Source organism: Chelonia mydas, chromosome 3 (genome assembly GCF_015237465.2).
Source record: "Chelonia mydas isolate rCheMyd1 chromosome 3, rCheMyd1.pri.v2, whole genome shotgun sequence".
Taxonomy (NCBI): Eukaryota; Metazoa; Chordata; order Testudines; family Cheloniidae; genus Chelonia; species Chelonia mydas.
The window spans coordinates 152429140-152446609 of record NC_057851.1 but is presented as its reverse complement, the minus strand read 5'-3'; the positions used below and the strand labels follow the sequence as shown (position 1 = coordinate 152446609).

General features: G+C 43.0%; 1 protein-coding gene across 4 annotated transcripts in view; it reads left to right on the top strand.

The window, feature by feature from the left end:
* Positions 1 to 17470, top strand: part of COQ8A (coenzyme Q8A) — an 88950-nt gene that overhangs the window by 11862 nt on the left and 59618 nt on the right. Inside the window, exon 1 of one of the 4 annotated variants that reach the window (XM_037895610.2) lies at positions 472 to 1031. The exons of 1 other annotated variant lie outside the window; for it this stretch is intronic. The gene's annotated coding sequence lies outside the window, so the exon portion shown is untranslated. Of the gene's footprint in view, positions 1 to 471; positions 1650 to 13517; positions 13580 to 17470 lie in introns of those variants that run through there. 2 more of the 4 variants (XM_043543553.1, XM_043543554.1) reach the window with 2 other exon arrangements.

Here is a 17470-nt window from a genome sequence, read left to right as displayed (position 1 = left end):
TTCCCCTCTCCCAAGAGTAGACCAATTGTACATGCGAATCTCAGCTGTATAACACAGGCATAAGCTAGGCCTGGTCTACACTGGAAAGATGTATAAGCATTATTCAGCAGGTGTGCACCGAGCTCCATCCCTGCTTCCACTAGTGACACCTGCTTTTTTACCACTTTGCTCTCTCACCCTCGCTGCACTGATCTAGAATAACAGAACTTCCCCCCGTTTCAATCCATCCATAGGCTCTGTCTACATTTCAGCATGTCCCAGGGACCGGCTGACCAGCACCCTGTCCTCTCGACCTGCTGCTCAGGGGGGTAAAAACACCAGCAGCGGGGCTACACTAGAGCGCTTGCTACCAGCAGGGGGGGGGGTGAGGAGGGAGCTGCCCGGGCGTTACTGCTGGCGGTGGGGGATCGCCTCGCCTACACACGTAGCCGGAAATGCAGTGCCCGGGGGGCGGAGCGGGAGAAGCACTGGCTGGCAGCAGTCCCCGGCTCCCCCTGTCCGGCCCCACGCCTGTGGCAGGGGCGGGACGCGGTCAGAGAGCGAGCCCTGCACACGCGGCAGCGGCACAGGGGCAGCAGCTCCCGGCCGTGCAGAGGGGTTGGGGAACGAGGGAGTGGGGGTGGGCTGCAGGCGCCAATAGTTCGCAGTTGCACGCGGTGACCGCCCCCACCCACCCAGGCGGCAGCCCTGCAGCCTCCTGCCAGCCGCCAGGGAGGCCCGCAGCAGAGCGGGGATTCAGCAAGCAGCGCCTCCCCATTGGCTGGGGCTGCCCCCGCCCCTTCCCCCTATTGGTGGAAACGCGGGGCGCACGGGCCCAGCACGCTCCGCTGGGAGTGGCTGGGGGGCCGCCTCGCGCTCCCCCCAAGCCGCTGCGCCGGGGAGGCGGCCGCAGCGGAGCCAATGGGCGCGCGGGGTGGGGGCGGGGCTGCGCCTGGCCTGGCGCCGCCAAGTTGGTAAACAAGCCCCGCGCCGCATGGGGCGGATGGGCAGGCGCGCGCGGCGGAGTCGGACGTGGCGTTGTGCGGGGGCAGGTAAACGGACGTCGCCCTTTCCCTCCGGGGCGGTTGTTTGGGGGTGTCTCCTCGCAGGGGGCGAGCGGTTGGGGGAGGGGAGGAGTTGTGCCCCACCCCCGCTCAGCTTCGGCATCCGCCTCTTCTGCCCCGCAGCCGCGGGGGGAGGGGTGCGTAGGCCCTTCGCTGTGGGGGTGCCCGGGCCGTGCGGCTGTTACCCCCCCCCCCCCGTCCCTCCTCCGGGCGGCCCTCCGGCCGCTGCAGCCGCGGGCGCGCCCTTCACGCCGCTCTCCCGTTGCTGCGGCCGCTCCCCGCCCCAGGCCTCCTTGTCCCATCGGCTTTTTCATTTCGTGCCGCGGCTTCGCAGCGTCCTGGGCCCGCGGTGGCGGCTCTGTGCCAAGTGCCCCTCCGGGCTGTGCCAGGCAGGCGGGAGCCTCTGCGGGGAAATCCAGCGTGCGGGGCCGTGGCCGTGAGGGGAACTAGTTAAGCACTGGGCGGGTAAAAGCAGCAAAGCTCCATCAAGACCGAAAAGGTGGCACCATCATGAGGCTGCAAACAGCAGACGCCAGGAAAAGGGGGGACGGGACCCAAAGCCAGTAATGTACATCCACAGCCGTGGGTTTTCAAATTATATCGAATGTAAGTGGGAACATGTCCTAGCGCCGCAAACAGTCATGGTGGGAAACCTTGAATTCTTTCAGATTCACAGAATACCCTTTCGCAGACATACGTGATTTTTTTTCTCTTCCCTTTGCAGCGGCTCTGCTCCCTTTCCAGTCCTCCTCCTTTCCCTGTGCGCCCCCTGTACAGTTCAGTTGGCATGGGGTGTGTTTGACCTTTGAGTGTTCTGGGGGCCTGATCCTACACATTTCTGACCTCTGTTCCTGGTTCTGAGCACCCTCAGATCCCCTTGACTTCAACGCTCTTTGAGTACACACAAGATCTTGTTCTTAGTCTTGATGGTTGTATGAACTGTATTTTAGTGTAGAAAGAAACTTTACCTTACTGGGGCCATAATAAAGTATGACTAGTGCCACAAGTGGTGTTTTGAAGCCTTTGTGTTGTAGCCACTTGGCCAATTTTGACTTGTTTCTGGGGTTATCCAGTGTGGTACCAGTGGCCCTGGGGCTGGTAGTCTGCAGCTGTGTTAAGTCAGTTACAGATTTGTAATGGAAATAAGAGATCTAAGGGTTAAACTTTTTTCTTCTATTGGGTGTGTATCCAAGTAGAAGCAAACAGATTCTGATATGGCTTTATGGAAATGAGACTTGGAAAAATAAAACAAACACTAATCAACATTAGTTCAGAGCTCTTCATTTTAGAAGAGTGATGATTAAAGAACTGGATTAATGTGCAGCATTAGCAATATATATCATTTGCCTCTTTATTAGGTAGAGGCTGAGAAATTATAACCATAAACAGTGTTTAAAGCTATCATTTTTGACTGATTGCTAGTGGTAAAAAGGACCACACTTGGATATTGGACTTTAATGCATAGTGTTGCTTAACATGTAATGCAATTCAGAATTTGCTCAATGTTTGGCTTTTTGTATATTCTTTATATATAAATATATACATACACACACATGCGCTGTCAAATTGGTTTATGAGGTTAACCTTTGTGTTTGGGGCCCTATCTATGAGGTGCTGACTTCTGTTGCATGTGTTCAGCAGGGTTGGGTGATGATCTTATTGTAAAGATCCTAGTGAAAAATGGCTTTTTTTTTTCCTGTGGGAGATGGTTGTCCAATTAAAAGAAGCTTGTATATTCAACCTAATTCCTCACATCTTGTTTTTGGGGAAAGAGGAGAGTCTGCTATCTCAGTTCATATAGTATATGTTCTGGCACATTACCATTGTCACCACTATAGAAACTTGAACTTGCATCTCTTCTGTATAAGTGTAACAGGGAGCCTTAGAAACCAGCCTATTTGAGGGTCATGATGTAACTTGATGAAGAAACTGATCCCTCCTTTGAATGATTCAGTGTAACAAGTTGCAAAGAGATGTAAAAAAATAATTACTTTGTATTGGTGTCTGTTAGTTGGTTTAATGTGTCTTCAGACCAAAATGTGAATGAAAATGTAGGCCATTCAGTATCTATAAAACTTGCAAGAAAAATAATCCTATTTCATATACAAAGAATCTACATTTCTTTGGGATCTGTTATCTTGTGTAACAAAAATAAGCAGGAATTAATAGACCTACCCTGATTTCTTCTGATAACCTTTTCAAAGGCGTTTTGGATATAGATTGTTTGCACTATTGTTGTATCCATGTTGGTCCAGAATATTAGAGACAAGATGGGTGAGGTAATATCTTTTTATTTGACCAACTTCTGTTGGTGAAAGAAACAAGCATTTGAGCTTGCACACACAGGTGGTGGTCAGGTCACTAATTTGGATGTAGACCAGGGGTGGGCAAACTTTTTGGCCTGAGGGCCACATCAGGGTTGCAAAACTGTATGGAGGGCCGGGTAGGGAAGTTTGTGCCTCCCCAAACAGCCTGGCCTCTGCCCCCTATCCTCCCCCTCCCACTTCCCACCTTCTCACTGCCCCCCTCAGAACCTCCAACCCATCCAACAACCCCTGCTCCTTGTCCCCTGACTGCCCTGACCCCTATCCACACCCCTGACCAGTCCCCCGGGACAACTCACGCCTATCCAACCCCCGCTCTTCACTGTCCCCTGACTTCCCCCTGGGATCCTCTGCCCCTTATCCAACCACCCCGCTCCTAGCCCCCTTACCATGCTGCTCAGAGCAGCAGGAGCTCGCAGCTGCCTGGCTGGAGCCAGCCATGGTGCCCAGGGACTGGGAGCTCAAGGGCTGGGCAGGACGGCCCGACCGTAGTTTGCCCATCTCTGATTTAGACTGATTTTGTTTGCTCAGGGTTTACTTGAACTGTAAACATTCAGATAAATGGTTTGAAGTGCTGGCTGTATTCACAATAGTTATTGACAGTCTATTCTAAACTGCTGAAATCTATGCTGCTGAGGCTGTGTATACACTTAAAATGCCATGGTGACAGCTGCTGTTGCATTTCAGTATAGACACTCACTACAGTGGTGGGAGGGGTTCTCCTGTCACTATTGTTAATCCACTTCCCTTAGGTGCCATGTCTAGCACTGTCTACACCAGCATTTAGGTTGGCTTAACTATGCCACTCTCGGGTATGGATTTTTTGCATCCTTGGGTGACGTAGCTGGATCGACTTAAGTTTTCGGTGTAGACTAGCCTGTTGTAACAAATACAGTTGAGTTTTTTAAATGATTTTTATTAGTCTCTGATAGTCCTTAAAATATGTATTATACAGTACCTTAAGTCTTCTGCCTTTCAGTAGCAGCCTTATGGAAAGTGTTTTGTACTCTTGGGTTCTTTAACTTTGCTGGGATGCAGTTCTTCAGTATTTTACAGTGCCCAGCAGTGAGCATTGGATTAGGTTTTAAGTATTGAATCCAAGAACCCAAAATTATTACTTTGGTATGGCATGGTGCTTGAATATCATTGACTTCAGGATAAAAGAATTATCAGGTAGACTAGAAACATCCTGAGATGGAAAAGTTGATGACAAAGTGGTATTTGTCTCAGTATAAACAAAATTCAGTGGTGTTTCTTGAATTTGTCCTTGATATAGCAGGTTCTTTGACTGCTGCTGTTTCTGAGAAGACTGATGGAAGGAACAGTTTAACTGAAACTGATATAGTTACCACTGTGTGATTTTTAATTACTATCAGAGCAAACAACTCAAATTTCTTTTAATATGTCACAGATGCTTTTTCTTTTACACTTTGTGTTTACTGGCAGTGGTTTTGTAACCTTGAAAGCTCAGATAAAACCTGATTGTAGTAATTCATAGTACATTGTCCTCAGATATGCAGGAATAAAATGGGTGACCTTCAGGGCTGTAGCACAAAGGGCAAGTGGCAAGTAGTTTCTGCTTAGTTAAAATAGTGTGATAAGGACTAGAAAAGGTCAAAAGAGAAGGAGAGTTCTTTGTTTACCCTTTGACCACTAGTCACTTTGTTTTGTTACTACCAAGAAGAACTGTTTGTATGTACAATCAGACTTCCAGCTACTCTGTGCTATGCAATGCAGTAGGGAGTGTTTCATTTGCAGTATTTAAAAGCAGACTAAAAATAGCCGAGTTTGAATGTGTGCAAAATGAGGAGAATTTTTTGGGGGCTTGCAGTCTGTCAAAATAGCCCTCCAGAAGGCAGGTGGAAGTCTGTTATTTCTTATCTTTTATTGGACCAACTTCTGTTGGTGAGAGAGACAAGCCAACAGAAATTGGTCCAATAAAATATATTACCTCACCCACCTTGTCTCTTGAATATCCTGGGACTAAGGTGGCTACAACAACACTGCATATTTCTTATTATGTCTGTCAGATTGTGTGCTTTTTCTTGGGGTTAACTCTTGTTAAGGATTTGTAGAAAGTGACTGAGGGAGAATAGTTGGATCACTGCATTGTAGCTTCCCCAGAATTACCTAGCTGGTAGTTAACACAAAATTTGTTAGTAGCTATTGGGTCAAGTTCACTGTGGGTGTCACTCTGACTTCAGTAAAGCGGCACCAAGGATGGCTGTGGTCCAGTGTGTCTTCATGACCTGTTGTGTTAGTGTAGAATTCTTCTGTCAACCTACCTACTACCTCTCAGGGAGGTGGATTACCTATGCCAATGGAAGAACTCCTTCTGTTGGCGTAGGCACTGTGGCAGCGCAGCTCTGCTTCTGTGGCATTTTAAGTGTAGACAAACCTCTACTTTGTAAATGATATGAAACTCTAGCAGATTGCATTTAGACAAATTGACTTTGTCTTGAGCCAAGTTAAGACGTGACATGGCATGCAGTTTTGCCCTCTCTGCCCATAACCATGTGTCACCCGCCCTCCCCCCCCTTTTAAGGCTTTTGTTTTTTAATTGAGGGATAATCAGTGAACAGATGCATGTTGATCTGCGTGAGAAAGATATTTAAATTATTTATAGAGCACCTCAAATGTGCAAGGCACTTTACAGAACATAGAAAACAGATGCTCTGAAGAACTATTAGAAGTTCTGTAATCATAAAACCTTGTTTAGAAATGTTATAAACTTAAATTTTGGGTTTTTTTGAATTGTTTGTTCATCCCTGAAACTGCTTACCTAACCAAATCAGAGTTTATAAGTAACTACCACCTCTAAGAAAGTGTGGAGATCCAACAACTTAATCTAGTCACCCTAGAATATAACCGTTGAAACATAAAAATAAATGCCTGCACATCACCCTTAGAACATACAGATTCAGTACATGCAGACACAATGTATATAGTCTGCATGCACTTGAGACAGTCACAGGGCTGTTTTGTGGTGCTAAAGGATGATGCTGATGTAAAGTCAACATAGAGTTCTTCCTGTGTTCACGTCTCTCCGTGCCCTTCCTTTGCCCCTGCTGTTACTCCATTTTCTATGCCCAATTTAGGGCTTAATTTATTCAGTCTCACTGCTGTATTTGGATCGCCTCAGCTGTGTCATCTTCTCCCATCCCTTACCTGGGTCTCCTACCTGCGGCTCTGGCATGCTCTAATAAGCTCTCATCCAGTATTTGTAACTTTCATACAGCTTCTGTTGTCTTCATTGTGGCAAATCCCAGCACACTGACATAAGACAGGTTTCAGAGTAGCAGCCGTGTTAGTGTGTATCCGCAAAAAGAAAAAGAGGACTTGTGGCACCTTAGAGACTAGCAAATTTATTTGAACATAAGCTTTTGTGAGCTACAGTTCACTTCATCGGATGCATCTGATGAAGCGAGCTGTAGCTCACGAAAGCTTATGCTCAAATAAATATGTTAGTCTCTAAGGTGCCACAAGTACTCCTTTTCTTTTTGTGACATGAGTACAAGTACATAATGATCAGGGCTGTGAGAAGGGTGGAAGAAAAAAATTGTGGTGAGAAAAAAAAAAACTAAGAGCAAAATGAGAATTTCTTTATATCTTTTGTTTTTAAGGCACTCTCTGGAAATAGACTCTCCACAAGAGACAGTCATCTGAATTAATCATATGTTTTATGCATATGGGCAAAGCTTATATTGATTGCGGGTGCATAGAAGGGAGGAGGCACAATTATAAACTGAACCTTTTTGAATATTTTAGAATTACAAGACAGGAGTTTTTCAGTCTTGGCAAATGAGCAGTGAGATTCTGTGCTATGTTTCTTGGAGGTGCAGCATACAACTTGCGGCTCGGGGGAAGAGGCATTGGAACACAAATGTAGCTTTTTGCCATTTTGGCAGCCTTTGTATTCTGGGCTGCTCCTGGGGCCAAAACAATTCCTGGTGTAAAGTAAACAGCCCTGGAGTTACTCTAAATTAAAGCAGTCCATCCTAGGCTACCCATGAGCAGTGACACTGACCAGAGGTCCTGTAGCCCTACCTGCTGTAGACCTAACTGTTGCACTGGAGCTTGTGAAGAGGCCTTCAATGCCTGCCGTTGGGGAGTTCTCCCCTGGCCACTATAGCGGTTTTACAGCAATATGTAAACTATTTTGGTATTAATACATAGCACTGAAGCGCTCTGTCTTCAAGTGTTTTGTGCACGCTAATGCTCAAGACACCCCTGTGATTATATTCGTATAAATGAACAGGGAAACTAAGACAGAGAGGTTAACTAACTTGTCCAAGGTAAATATCAGAGCTGGATTGCCACACAGGAATTTCTGGTTCCAGTAGACTAGATTTCCCCCTCTAAAAAGATGAAATTTGAGTATTTAGTTGGGCATTAAAACTGTGACTTATTTGACATGCAGGACCCTTAGGGCTTCCTTTTGACATAGCCCTGTATCCTATGCTTATGGTAATAAAGAGAACTTGTAGCAAAAACAGAACTGTACATTTATTGTAGGAGCTAGGACACCAGTTTGCTAACTGGCCTATAAATAGGCAGCAGATCTTGTATGAATTATAAGAGGCTAAATTTGAACTTAACCCTAGCTTATGGGATAAGTCTGGTTATATATATGTACCTCCTGGATCGATAGTGAGAGGCTGGGGTAGCTGACCTCCTGTTCAGAATCATGATAGGATTATCTTCACCACATGGGCAGAGAATGTGTGCACTCCTATGAGTCCCACGCAGTATGTGCATGTAGGGCAGGTGACTATATAAATTAGTAATGTATGATAAGATGTGTGGCTCTATCTTGTATGTCTGAGGGGTGTAGGCACAAGATCAAAACCAAAGTAAGTGCCTGGTGCAGCTGCACATGACGTATAACTGCTCTTCATAAGTTACAGAACTCCAACCTGCATAGTTACACCTGATACCTGGGTAATCAGAGCCTTCAACCAATCAGAGGCTTCCTTTTATAGTACCATTGGTGAAATGGCTAGCAAATTGACCTGTTCTGTGGTTAATTTTTTGCTCTGTGGGTGGGTTATTACTGTACGTTCAGAGATGTATTATCATTAATCACTTCACAGAGGAAAAGCTCCTATTTTCTCAGCAATTTATAAATTGTCTCATGTTACAGGGTATTTATTTCTTGGGTCTGAAGAACTCCAGGCTTGCTTCTGAAGTGTGCGTATAATGTATTAGTTTATAATCCCCATCCAGTACTGTGTGCTTTGACAAAGTTAAAACTCCCACCAAAAGAGAGCTTCTTATAGTATAATACACAGCCCCCAAAACATGAATTACCAGCTAATTAAGGAAAAATCCCTTGGTTATAAGCTGTATCCCACAACTTGGGGTATGAATGGCCTTCTGAGGTCTTTGCTACATATTTGGAATTTAGTACTCTGTAGATATGCAACTTTCCGTGTTTGCTGAAGATAGGGAACTGAACTTTGATAGACCCTAAGTAGTTGGTAAAGAGATTTTTGTGGCTGGATAGAACTGATTTGCAAGGGATTGTTAAGCAATTTTTATATGAGAGGTTTGTGCTCTTAGCTTTATTTGAAATGTAGCTCCTGGGGTCAGTAAGCAGATCTTTCTCTTGAAACTGTCTTTCATTTGAAACAAAAATTAATTGAGACATTATGGAACAATTTCAATCAGCAGTGGTTTATAAAAAATCATTATTTTTAGCTGTAAATTATAGTGTCTGAAGCCTTTGTTCTCTTAAATTCTAGGATGCATAACTGACAAATGCAGAATAAAATCTTCATTTTTGTATAACTTTGCCTTAAATGTTACTGAAGGGACATAACTTGAAATCTGGTCAGTGTCAGAAAATGTGATAGTTTCAGGTGCTACTCCTGGGTCCCCCTTCAAATCTATGTGGTTTAGCAGTTGTACTTTCCAATTTTTTAACGTATTCCCTTCCCTGTTGCTACATGAAAGAGCCACAAAAACAGGGGAAACTGATGAAAGACTGTCTTGCAAACACATGTGAGTAACTTTAATCATGTGAGTAGTCCCATTGAACTCATTGAGTAAAGTTACACATATGTGTTTGCAAAATTGGAGCCTTAGCTTCCTATACAGTGGAAAGTGAATCAGACTGTATATTTCAGTGAACTGAAGAAATAGGAAAAATATGCTGTTTTTTCCCCCTAATCTTTGGTGCTCTCTACAACAGTAATAGGTACCTAGATACTACAGTGACAGCCATATAGCTACCTAGATAGAAAGACTTTCAGACCAGAATGTTTTTTTTTTGTTTTTTTAAATTGGAAATGCCTGTTTAAAGTGATAAACCTTTCCAGTGCCCACACACCACTTCAGTGTAGCTAGAAATTATAGTTACTGGGTAGGGGAATAGGCAGTTGATACACAATAGTGCTCCCTAAGACTTATAGGGACAGACTGATTGCTTGAGAAATTAAATTATTGGCCCCGCTAAGCAATAGAGTGCTGTGACACACAGCCTTTGTCATGTTCTCAGCAGAATTGCTATTTTGTGATTGGGTTAAGGACTGCTTTCTTGGTGGTGGTGAAGTTCGTAAAATATGTGGTGAAGTTCTGGCTGTTGAAACACGAAATGGTACAAATGATTTTGTTGGTAAATATACAATTACAGTATATGAGGTCAGTTGGAAAGTGAGGTCAGCCCTCCTTAATGGAAGGAATCAAAGCTTGTGAGGCATGACTGGTCTGGATTTCAGGTGCAGGGCTCCTACCTTTTAGAAGGGAAGGGGAATAGATTGCTTGTGATAGCCTCCTATCTTCTTGCCTGGGGAAGCTGCTGCTGCTGCAGGGCCCAACTGAAGTGTGAGATTCATACAACTTGTTTTATGGATTCCTGGAGAAACTGGGAATAGCTTCAAACTTTATCTTTGCAAAATAGTCTATTTTAAAATCTTGATTAGAACAATAGAAGCACAGAACTATTCATGTGTCTTCCCAGTGTGAAACTTTGAACTTGGGGAAACAAATGTTTGTGATGCATGGGCCAAATTCTGTGTTGACTTACACACCTACTGAAATCAAATGAGTTACACCAGATTTGTCCCAGTGGAACTGAGAGCAGAGTTGGGCTGTAGAACTTGTATTAGCAGGGTACGTGCACTGTGTCAGGATGTACTGAGTGCAATAAGTGGCCTATAATGAAGTGAATGCAGTCTCACATTAGTATCTTAACTGATGCAAGTGAATTATTTCTAGATCCCTGACCAGGGTAGAAAGAGGTTTAATCTATTCCGGGCACTTTGACCATGACTGTGTTTTTGCATGTCCCCAGACAATGTCTGACCTAATCCGAATGAAGTAAATAAAACCGTCAGTCTAGAACATTCATTTTGCACTGATGTATCTGTGCCTAAAATAAAGTAGACTGCACACTCACTCAGTGTCCAAAGCCAGCATCAGACTTTTTTTTAACCCCTATATTGTGTTTCAAACCATGTATGGGGCAAACTGCTTGTGCAGGCTTCCTAGCCAGCCTATACTAGTCAAAATGAGCACTAATCTTGAAATTTTGGGGAAGGAGAATGAGTTCTAGCTGTATTTGATGTTGCTTCAGTTTTAAATGTCATTGGTAAATTTGTGCAAGGATGTTTAAAAATGTTCTATAGGTTAATTAAATTGTACGTCAGGGCCATCCTGCAAATATATCATGACTCCTAAAATAGAAGGGACTCGTTGGCTCTAAAACCAGTCAGTTCTTTAAACAAACCTTGTTGGGGGTTTTAGTCTATTATATAAAATCCTGCTCTTTTTATTGACTGATTTGATTCCTTTCTTGAAGAGGAAATGGCCATCCTCCCTTAAGTGTTACTGTTTCTTGTGCTCCTTGCTCAGTTGAGATTTGTATGAGTCTGGACACAAGCAAGCCAGTTAATGAGAGCACACTTCTAAGGAGGGCAGGGTGTTCTGCTTTGCGGGGTGTAGCGGGGAGGGTGTAGGTGTGCAGAACTTGGCTGAAGGCTGTAAATGAAACTGCCACTAGTGTAATATGGAAGGGTGGACATGGAATCAGATATACAAGGAGAAGTAGAAATAATATTGATATAAAGCACTCTGTAAGAGCTTGGTGGTATTTATTTCCAGATTGTAGCCGGCTACACTTAATTCATGGTCACACAAGGAGTTTATTGATTAAACTACTGCTTGTGCATTGTCTCAGTTAGCGTTTTTCTCCAAAATACCTACTGCTGCTACCACTAGTGGAGTTCCAATACTGGTTGCCATTGGGGAGACTATCATAGATTAAAGAAAAGGAGGACTTGTGGCACCTTAGAGACTAACCAGTTTATTTGAGCATAAGCATTCGTGAGCTACAGCTCACTTCAGAAGTGATCTATAGCTCACGAAAGCTTATGCTCAAATAAATTGGTTAGTCTCTAAGGTGCCACAAGTACTCCTTTTCTTTTTGCGAATACAGACTAACACGGCTGTTACTCTGAAACCTATCGTAGATTAGTTTCCAGCATCCCTAGTCTCTTCTTGTTTGGATTAGGTAACAGTGGCTGCAATGATGGTAAATTTGGAAAAAAACTGTAATGTAGACCCAGGTCTGGTCTACATTTAAAAATTACGGTGACATAGCTACGGTGCGCAGGGGTGTGAAAAATCCACACCCCGGAGCTCCATAGCTGTGCGGTCCTAATATCTGGTGTAGATGGAGCTAGGTTGACAGAATGCTACTATCTCTTGGAGAGGTGGAGTTTCTACAGTGACAGAAAAATCTCTTCTGTTGCTGTGTAGTCTCTGTCTGCACTACAGGACTGCAGTAGCATAGCTCTGTGGCCATAGCTATACTACTTTAGTGCCTGTAATGTGGACGTGATCCCAGTCTATGAAGTCTTTCACAAGCATGGAATTGAATTCCCTGCCTTATTGCCCCCATCAAACAGATATTCTTTGTCATTTGACTTTTTTTAAGGGAGACATTTACACATAAGCAATGATTTAGGAGGCAGTGTGCTTTAATGGATAAGACAGTAGATAACACTTGAGTAGTCAGATGGGAGGCTTCTTTCCTAGTCACTTCTGAGCCTACAGGTTTGACAAGCACATAGTTTACCATCACATTTTTACCAGGTTTAAAAATTAATTTTGGGTGCATTGCTCTTCATACTGTCAAAGTCAGATTCAGGACTTGCATAATTTGTCAGACCACTCTGTTTATTAGCAAAGCGCTTTGCTAATGCACCCAGATGTGAGCCCCTCTCTGAGGCTCAAGATAACTTATTTATACAGCTAAGCCAAAGCCAATTTAACATAAGAGACAAAAGCAGAAACTGACAAATATACATACATATCTTATTTGCATACTAACGTTTACCAATCTCCTAGCTCATAGGAGCTCTAAGTTAATTAGTTTGAGGACCCATTGTCTCACACTCCTTAATGTTTCTCTTCATGACAACTATATTTCAACAAACCCTTCAAGTAGCATTTCTTTAATGAATTATAATTTCAATATAATTCATTCTACTTTCACAATACAAAAGTGGAATATCTTTCCTCTGGTCATGGATAAACTTGGAATTATGAAGTAAAATTAATGGCACCAAAGTGTCTGCCCAGCCCAGGAAAGGCATTCTTGTGCACCAAGATGCAGCATTTCAGAAAGCAGAACACTTCTTAAATATCTCCATCCAAGGGCATATAGACTTCTGATCCTATTGAAGTGTGTATATATACTGGGGGCTGTATTACAGCACTCTGCTGATTCAAAATACTGTTGCCTTAAAATAATGAAAACCATTAGGAGGAATGGAAAACCAGAAGGAGGAATTTTACTGTCTGAATTTGACTGTGTGGGTATCTGGTAGAACCACATAGGGGTCAGAAGTTGACCAATTGATTCTTTTTTTTTTAAACTGTAGAGGGGCTGGTATAAATGCAAGAATCTAAGTTGTATCTGATAACGACTATTGTTCAGTGGTTATACAGCTGGACTTTGATCCCATGCCTCACCAAACACTCAGAGTGCCTTGTTATAACTGCACACTTCTTGTGTGGTACTTGCTTTAAACCATCATTATAATGTTGCAACAACTCCTCTGAAGAAAAAGTTAAAATACATTTTGGCTCCCTGCATGTTCTTAATAGCATGCCATGTTCTGCTTTATTGCTTGGTTTAGCTTGCAAGGTTTCAGCTGGGTTTGAAATTCAGTGAAGAGGCAGGAGAGCAGATTACTTACTGGTGTGGTATGTAGCTTAAAAACAAAACCCTACCATGTTCACCTTGTTATATGTCCTAGAGTGACTTGATTCCAGCCTCATCAACAGCATTCCCCCATATTAAGAGCTGTGGGACTTTTTCCAGATATGCACTGAGCTATAAAAGGTTAACTGATCCAAACACTGTGGCTCTGACTATACTAGGAAAATAACCCATGGTTGATGTCTGTCAGCCAGCCACAGACCCTATTCTAGCCAGGCTAACAAACCATCTGACTGCTAGCATAAAAACAGGACTTGTTTGTCAATACCTTGGATGCAAAGTGTACTAGTCTCTGCCTGCCTGTCCTGACAATGGCATAGGCAGGGTACAATGTGGTTAAAATCGTTTCTGAAAATTTGAGGCTGAAGCCACTCCTTAAGAAAGTTTTATGTTGAGAGTTTGCTAGCACAGTCTTTTTAGTAGTGTAGGTGGAGTTCTAGTGGAACAGAGTCCTTGTAGAACAAAGCCTGCTTGCTGCAGTGGGTGTTCACAAAAGTTTGGCCCCTCTGCTCAATAACTGCCAAACCCTCTTCAACCCAGTGTGGCAGCTTGATGTGCTTCCTCTCTCTCCCCCCCTCCATTTTCAGTTTAACAACTTCGGTCTGTTCTCTTTCTGCGTCCCTCACTTGCTCTCATTAAAATAAATCTTTGTGTTTCTTTTCTTCCTAATTACCTGTTCCTTTTTTTATGATTGTTCTCTTCCATGCTTTCCTCTCCTTGCCCTGATAGTCTCATTGACTTCTGCTTTCCACATCCCTTCTAGACAATGAGTTTTATGTGCTCTCCTGAGCATTGAGCTTGTTTTTTTTAAGAGGGGAAAAACCTGTCCTCCTGGGGAACATAATTCTGATGAAGAAAAATTTTAATGTTCTTTGCTTATAACTTCTGCCGATAGGGGTAGGTGCTTAATTTCGTACTTTATCTAAGCTTTAAAGGGTCATTCATTGCTACAGTGCTGTTTTCCTTTGCCCCCCTGCCCTTACTTTGATACTGACTAATGTGTGGCAATCAAGGGATGGGGAATTTAATGGGAGGGAGTTTACAGTAACAGTTGTATCAAAATGCATGATGGTGTTATCTGTTTGAGACCCACTTCTGTCAGCCTTCGTTCTTTGGCCTCCTTAGTACTGATGTTAACAAAAGCATACCAGGAATACTCTGTATTCCCTGTATACAGTTAAGCAAGCAAACTTATTTCCAATTTAGCCATGTGTGGAAAAGCTCTTTTCCTTCATATGATCTATTTTTTGATGTTTGTAATTGGATTTAATATAGGAGATTTGGAGCCCTCTTTCAAATCTTGCTTCATAGTGGATTCTGGGACTATTTAGTGTGGTGGCTTCTGATCTGATACATTTTTCTGTGCAATGTTTTTAGGGTAACAATGATTATTTTAAACACTTTTGTGGCCTTCCTCCCCACCTCTTTACAAAGGTGAGCTCACCATGTCTCTTTAGCTGAATGAAGGAGTACCAGATTTTATGCCTTGCTTCCAGTAAATTGTCCTTCTGCAGCTCAGGACAGGGGCACATCACTGAGGCCTTTGAATTTTCAAATGGCAGACAGTGCACAGAGGGGTGGTAAGGTTAAATTTATTGCAGGCATAAGTGGATGTAATCCCACAGACATCAGTCATGGTTTGTCAGCAGCAAATTTGGCCCAGTATCTGTTTTCCAGCTAAAACTAAGAAAGGGGAACTGGTCATATTTGCTCATTGATATATTTAGCTGTGGAGGATGAGGGCACATTGAGCAATATATGATTTCCATTTGTGACTTTAACTTCTCCATTAATTTGAAAATTAATAAGTCTTCCAAAATAAAGTGTCTTATCAGTCACATTGTTTTATGGTATGATAACAGAACCATTTCGTGCACTCTTCTTCCTCTCAAATATGGGATTAAACCCTAACTGCTTCATAATGGTGAATTTGTATACTTAGCATTATTGTCCAAATTGAAATACTATAGTGGCTACTTTTCCCTCCTAAGTCTGATTTGCAGGGATAATGCTGCAGATACTTTAAGTTAAGACCTAGCAAAAACTTCCGGTGGTTAAGGATGAAAAAACCCTTCTGTTGGTAAATCTCTTTCCTTACCTAACAAGACAGTTTTTAAGTTTAAAAATACATAAAGCAACGTTGCATTAATATTAAGAGGCTGACTTTAAACTCTTCAAAGCAGAGAGATTCAGAAGTCAGGGTTTTATTTGGTCTCTTTTTTTTTTAACCATTCTGAAGCCTATAGACACATCATACAAAGTGACCCCTCCAAAAAATGGCATGCATAGCCTTAATTCTAATTCTCATATATTGGTTTCATTGTGATACAAGTACAGAGTCAGCACCTATGTTTCTGGCTGTGTGACTTATGCTGTAGTTAGAGCATGGCCCACATAATTTATAATATTTCTTTGTTACTTTGGACTAGAGATAGCTACCCTTTGTCTTGGGCATTGATTATTCCGCTGTGTTAAACAAATAGTTACAGGAACAGTTAAGTTTCCCTGGAATTCAGCTCTCTTAGTGTAAGGAATCACATGCCACTTCTATGTGATTGATAAATGGAGCTTGCTTACAAGAAAGTTCTTTGCATTTGCTCAGAAAATATCTGGATTCAGTCATTCATGCCTTGCAGTAGGGCGTAATACCATATGTACTGTTGTCTGAGTTTATAGCACTTGAATGTACTAGCCGTTTATAATCATTGTGCATATATATGTGTTGACAGAACATACTCTAAAAATGAAAACGTGCCTTTGCAGTTACCAAGGAAACAGTTTAAATACACAGTGACTCTCGCAGTGCCCAGTGGAGTCTGCAGCCAGAAGTGTTAAGGACATTGTCTGGAGGCCAGTATAGAGAATTCTCCTCCAACTGGGGATCGAGCCTTAGAAGGCATCCTGTGCCCAAGTGTATGTTCTCTGTCAGAGTGGGTGTGTGAGCCAGCACTGGATAGGAGACATTTCAGAGTCCTGAAAACTTGTAGAGGACCATGTGTACAAGGAAGTTGCTGGAGACGAAAGTGCAATAAACTGAAAACACTGTTTTGCCTATAGCTGCAAACCTGCTCGGCACAACACACAGAGAGTAGTGAGTGTCCTGTTTACATTGCACTCATGGCTCTTCCAATATGAGGAACAGTTATGCTCAGAAGAAATCACTTTTGGCTTATTTATTTGTATTACTGTAGCGCCTAGGATCCCTAGTCATAGGGCAGGACCCTGTTGTGATAGGTGCTGTAGGAAAGAGTTGCACTAATTGAGTTGTTATTCTAAACTAACATATCTCTAGCAAGCACCCAGCAAATCACTTTAATATGCTGAAATTACATTATCTGTTTGTTACAAACATAAGGCAGTCTGCCTTTCAAATGGACACATGGTCCAGCATTCATTTGCTAATACTCTAGGAGGATTTTGAAATCAGTGTCTTTTACATTCAGAATGCCCTAAGATGTATATCACAATTAGCTGAGCTTGAAAAATCCACTAGCTCAGGGTGATCCATCCCATAAGAACAACCATACTGGGTCAGACCAAAGGTCCATCTAGCCCAGTATCCTGTCTTCTGACAGTGGCCAATGCCAGGTGCCCCAGAGGGAATGAAGAGAACAGGTAATCAAGTGATCCATCCCGTAGCCTATTCCCAGCTTCTGGCAAACGGGGTAGGGACACCATCCCTGCCAATCCTGGTTAATAGCCATTGATGGACCTATCCTCCATGAACTTATCTACTACTTTTTGTACCCTGTTAGTCTTGGCCTTCACAACATCCTCTGGCAAGGAGTTCCACAGCTTGACTGTGTTGTATGAAAAAATACTTCCTTTTGTTTGTTTTTAAACCTGCTGCCTATTAATTTCATTTGGAGACCCCC